Raw genomic sequence first — 5,396 nt, forward strand, 5'->3', positions numbered from 1 at the left:
GTAGACCAGGCTGGTCTCGAACTCACAGAGATCCGCCTGCCTCTGCCTCCCAAGTGCTGGGATTAAAGGCGTGCGCCACCACCGCCCGGCTTATTTGTTTTGTTTTTTGAGACAAGACTTTACCCAAGATGACTCTTTTTTTTTTTAAGATTTGTTTATAATTTTATGTGTTTCACCCGCGTGTATGGATGCGCACTACAGACATCCCTGCTGTTTGTAGATGACAGCCAGAGGGGCCAAGTCCCTTGAAACTGGAGTTGATGGTTGTGAGCCTAAACTCAGTCTCAGTCCTGTCCAGGAAAGCCCAGTGTGTGGATGGATGGGTACTGTAGCCTGGCTGTGTGACCTGCAGCTGCCAAAGCCATGTCGAAGCCCCCAAGGCTGGGAGTGCCAAACAATAGAAAGGTTAAGTCCTCTGGGACTGGAGGCTGCAAGCCCATAGTTGTGTGTGTGTGTGTGTGTGTGTGTGTGTGTGTGTGTGTGTGTGTGTGTGTGGTGTGTTTCCTCTGTGTGTGTCCGTCTGTCTGTCTTTGCTCTCCCAACTGCTTCTTATCATAAGACCCACCCCAATGACTCCACGTAGTTGTAGCCATTCTTTAAGGTCACGTTCTGACGTAATACATACACATTGTCAGAGCTGAGACACGTGACTTTTGGCGGGTACACTTAGGGGACCTAGGTATGCTAAATCGACTGACTTTGCTTGCTCGGAAAGACGACAGTGCCTGTGATCAGCTTTCCACCCAACCATCATGCCAAATCTTGGCCATAATCTTCACCCCTTCCCACCCCCAATCCCAGATCAAGGCCGTCAACAAGGTCCCTTTCCTTCTCCTAGGTCCCCTCAAAGTCCCTCTCTAGGCCCGCATCTGCAGGCGTGGCCCAGACACCACAGCTCCGGGCTGGACCGCCCCACCAGCACTCACCCCTCCGGGATGAGGCGGCCGGGGGGCAAGCTTTCAGAAGTCGGGGAAGACCTGTGTTGTGATTCACTCCCCAGGGGCTTCCTTCCAGCTCTGCCGAAAACCTAATCTTTCTTCTGGCCACAACAGGGACCTCACTTTTCTCCCCTTGGTCCCCAATACAAGCCTTTCCCTTTCTGATCACCGAAGAGAAGGAAGCAGGTAGAGCCTGGATTGTTTATTCGCCTAGCCAGCGTCTGTTACTACCTGGTGCCTGGCAGTGGCTTGCGTGTGACCAAGGGATGAAATACAGGTACTGTAAATTTCCAAGCTTCGAATCTTAGAAAAGCCAAGGAGGCAAAACTTTCGAAAGGACAAGAGGGAGAGCAAAAGAACACGACAACAGCCGCTGCCGAAATAGCTCAGTTGGGAGAGCGTTAGACTGAAGATCTAAAGGTCCCTGGTTCGATCCCGGGTTTCGGCAGCTATTTCCTTTTGTGCATTATTTCCTTCCAATTTACTAAATGTGTTCATATTTTTTCTCAAAAGCCCTGAGCACCGTGCACTAAAGCCAAAAGTCCTGAAAACTTCCCAGCTTCTCCCTTTTGGGGCGAATCGAAGTGTTCCTAAAGCGCCTTATGCCGAAGCATGTGTTAGTCACTGTGATTTTTGTTGATGTCTGCTGGTGTACGCTTGGCGTCTATTTATTGATGTCTGAGGTCTGAATCCAGGTGTCAAAATTAAAAAATCAAGTAGAAAATGGACATTTCAAGGGTGAGTTTCAATCAAATCAGATTATTTTTTGCTTTCATAAGCCAATAGGTCATGGAATTCAAAGCATCTTAAGAGAGGTTCTTGCCAGACTTGCGAACAGCTCTCTTCCTCGTTAGTATAGTGGTGAGTATCCCCGCCTGTCACGCGGGAGACCGGGGTTCGATTCCCCGACGGGGAGATTGCAAGTTTCTTTTTATCAATTCCGTTTGTGTTTTTCATCCGTCTTCCAACTTATTTAAATTCTTTAACTCCCACGGACAAACTTCATCCTGCCGCAAAAGAACAATAAGCTCTACCCTCACTGCTGGGCCCCGTCCTCTTTCACGTGAGCTCAGCTTGGGTAGCTGGTCACAGAAAAGCTGCTGTACCTCGGTGTCCTTGGTCCCCTCAATCACACGATGGAGGCCCAGACCCGGCTCACTCTGCCACCTACACTGTGTCTCCTTACTCCAGCCTCTGCCCACACACAACCTTCTGATGTCTGTCAATTTGAAACGTTTCCTTGTCCCTTTTCCATTGTACATGTTCCCAAACTGTCACCATCCTTCAGTTCATTTGTTCTCTTGTGGGCCCCTTTAGGGAGGTTGAGTGGTCAGTATAAAGGAGCCAAACACGAGAACTAAGAATCATTCCACGCTGAGGGAATAGCGAGCGCAAATCCCTGTGGGGAGGGAGAGGAGCAACCTCGGCTTGTTCCTTGAGCCTTGTTCAAAGCCGGTCACTTTTTTATCTGCCGGGTTCTCTCCCAGCGCGTCGGACCCAGAGGAGGAAGGGCCAGACCCATGGACTCCTCTCTTCCCTGTGAGCAACGCAGTCTCTATCCCCCTGAGACCCAAGGGCAAGATGATGTATGTGGGGCTTCACGCAGTGGGCAAGGGGATGACGGTGTAGGATGCAGCAGCCCCTTGCTACAGTCCACACCAGCGACTACTGACACATCTCTTTCTAGAACCTATACAGGCTCTATCCTTGTCGCCTGTCCCAGTGAGCAGGGTTGATTGGGTCCGTCCGTGTCTCACTTGAGGCTCAGAGAGGTCCGGCAACGCCAGCTGCTATGCCAACCTGCTTGCAGACGGCGCTAGGCTGCAGTTGCTGCGAGCGCGCTGATGAGTATCGGTGTCAGGCAGATCATTTGAGGGTGCAGTATCCACGCCGGAAGTGATAGGCAATCCCCAGGTGTAGAGACTCCCAAAGAACAGTCCCCCGGCCCCCTACAATGTTCACAGAGATAGTGCAGTCTGAGTCCTTGCTCCAAATTTGAGCCCTAATTGTGAGGTCTGCAACCCCCACAATTTTCATATCCAGAAATATGGATATTTCCATATCATTTTCATATCCAGAAAATTCTTCCAGGAGAAGGGCAGGTGAAGGGAGAGGCAGAGATACACAGAGAAAGGGGGGAAGGGAGAGAGAGAGAGAGAGAGAGCGCAAAGCTGCATGTTTTAATAATGACATGGAGGAAAAAGAGAGAGAGGAAGGGCTTCAAGCAGGGTTATAAACTCAGTCATCGAGGTCGGAAAGTATGGAAGCAGAGAATTCTGGTGAGGAACACTGAGGTCAAGTACTTATTCATTGGGGTTTTATTTTTGTTTTATTTCTTTCTACTTTGTTCTCTGATTCGGGCAAAATTTTAGCTTGTATCAACGCAATAACGAACACGTTTGTTTGGTAAATATAAGACAATTAATTTTGCTAAGCCCTCAAAACCCACGCAAATTTAATTTAGACGAAGACAAAAAAAAAAAGTTATTCATAGAGTATAGCAGGGATTTTCCGAGAGGGTGCAAGGGCGTGTGGGGGATGTAGCTCAGTGGTAGAGCGCATGCTTTGCATGTATGAGGCCCCGGGTTCGATCCCCGGCATCTCCACTATTTTTTCTTGTTTTGGTTTTTTTTTTTTGGTTTTGTTTTTTATTTTATTTCTGGGTTTTGCAACTAAATAGAGCCAGGAAAGACATTCTTATAAGGATTGCCACGACGGTAACCTCTTGGAACTGAGAATTTTACCTGTAAAAATTTAAATACGCGTCGCTGGAGGAATCAAAAGCGAGCAGGCAGCAGGGAAAAGTGAGGACGGTACGGGTGTGGAGATTGCTGCGCCAGAAAGGACCATCAGAGGATTTTGCATGCATGACATTGAACCCCGGGGCCTTTGCATGCTTAGAGACGCACGGTACCTGCGTGTTTTACCATCCAATTAAAGGTGCACTTTAGTGCTGTCTATACTAAAACTGGAACGATACAGAGATTATCCTGCGCAAGGACGACACGCAAATTCGTGAAGCGTTCCATTAAAAAAAAAGAAAGAAAGGAAGAAAGAAAATAAAAGAAAAGGAAAAAGAAAAAGAAAAAGAAAAAGAAAAAGAAAAAAAAGCACTTTAATAAAAATAAAGCAAGCACGACTCTAATCCAAGTACTCGGGAGACAGGTGGATCTCTGAGTTCGATGCCAACAGGTCTCGGTCTACAGAGTGAGTTCCAGGACAATTACGGCTCTAAAAAAATAAAAAAATAAAAAACATAAAGCATAAATGAAATGAAAACAACTAAACAAATAACAGAAAATCAGATCTAGAGAAAGCAAGGCCTTTGTTTTTATTTATTTCTTTATTTACTTTTTGAGACAAGACCTCATTAAACCACTCTGACTGTCCTGGAAACTACTGTGGAGACCAAGCTGGCCTTGAACTCATAGAGATCGCCTGCCTCCTTATTGCTGGGACTTAAAACTTAAACCACTGTGCCTGGCCCTTTTTTTTTTTTTTTTTTTTTTGGTTTTTTGGGACGGGGTTTCTCTGTGGCTTTGGAGCCTGTCCTGGAACTAGCTCTTGTAGACCAGGCTGGTCTCGAACTCACAGAGATCCGCCTGCCTCTGCCTCCCGAGTGCTGGGATTAAAGGCGTGCGCCACCATCGCCCGGCTTCTAGCCCTTTATTTTATTTTTAAATTATTACTTTGTGTTTTATTTCACCTGCATCGTTTTTTTTTTCTGTATGTTTCTAGGTACCCTGTGCTTGGAGTGTTCAAGGCCAGAAGAGGGTGTCAGGTGCCCTGGATCTAGAGTTACAGATGGTTGGGAGCAGTCGCGTGGTGCTGGGAACTGAACCTAGGTCCTCTGCACGAACAGCCGGTGTTTGTAACCCCAGGCAGTAAATATTTGTCGTTGTGCGGTATGGGTGCACACCTTTAATCCCAGCACTCCGGAGGCAGAGGCAGGCTGGTCTACAAGAGCTAGTTCCAGGACAGTTATGGCTGTTACATAGAGAAACTGTCTCAAAAAAACAAAAATAAACAAACAATGTCTTCGTATCGTAATCATCCCTCACATTGCCCCTCCAGTTCCTCCAGGATCATCCTATCCCCATGTCCCCTCCTCCCAAACTCATGCCCCCCCCAATATATGTGTACACTCACCGAGTCCAATTTGTGCTCCCCGTATACCATGGGTGGGGCCATTCGCTGGAGTATGGTCAGCCTACCAGGGACCCTCCCTTCCTGTCAGCCATCAACTTTCCATAGCTTCTGAGCCCCCTTCTCCATCAAAGCTGACTGTTGACTGGCTCTTGTGAAACAGTTTTACACTGCAGCTCTGGCTGACTTGGATTACCTCACTATGTAGACTAGGCTAGTCGCGAACTCACAGAGATCCACCTGCCTCTGCCTCTCAAGTGGTCAGATAAAAGGCATAAATCAAAACTACCAGCTTATTTTATAAAAAAAAAA

General features: G+C 47.4%; 3 non-coding genes and 1 pseudogene across 3 annotated transcripts; all 4 read left to right on the forward strand.

The window, feature by feature from the left end:
• The first annotated feature begins 1,313 nt into the window (after positions 1 to 1,313).
• Positions 1,314 to 1,386, forward strand: Trnaf-gaa. Its single transcript has one exon. It is a non-coding gene; the product is annotated as a tRNA-Phe (tRNA).
• A 396-nt stretch (positions 1,387 to 1,782) lies between these two features.
• Positions 1,783 to 1,854, forward strand: Trnad-guc. Its single transcript has one exon. It is a non-coding gene; the product is annotated as a tRNA-Asp (tRNA).
• A 1,618-nt stretch (positions 1,855 to 3,472) lies between these two features.
• Trnaa-ugc lies at positions 3,473 to 3,544 on the forward strand. The gene has a single exon. It is a non-coding gene; the product is annotated as a tRNA-Ala (tRNA).
• Positions 3,545 to 3,880: 336 nt separating this feature from the next.
• On the forward strand, positions 3,881 to 3,973 carry LOC113458249 (annotated as a pseudogene).
• Positions 3,974 to 5,396: the final 1,423 nt, after the last annotated feature.

This window comes from Microtus ochrogaster, chromosome 2 (genome assembly GCF_000317375.1).
Source record: "Microtus ochrogaster isolate Prairie Vole_2 chromosome 2, MicOch1.0, whole genome shotgun sequence".
In the NCBI taxonomy this organism is placed as follows: domain Eukaryota; kingdom Metazoa; phylum Chordata; class Mammalia; order Rodentia; family Cricetidae; genus Microtus; species Microtus ochrogaster.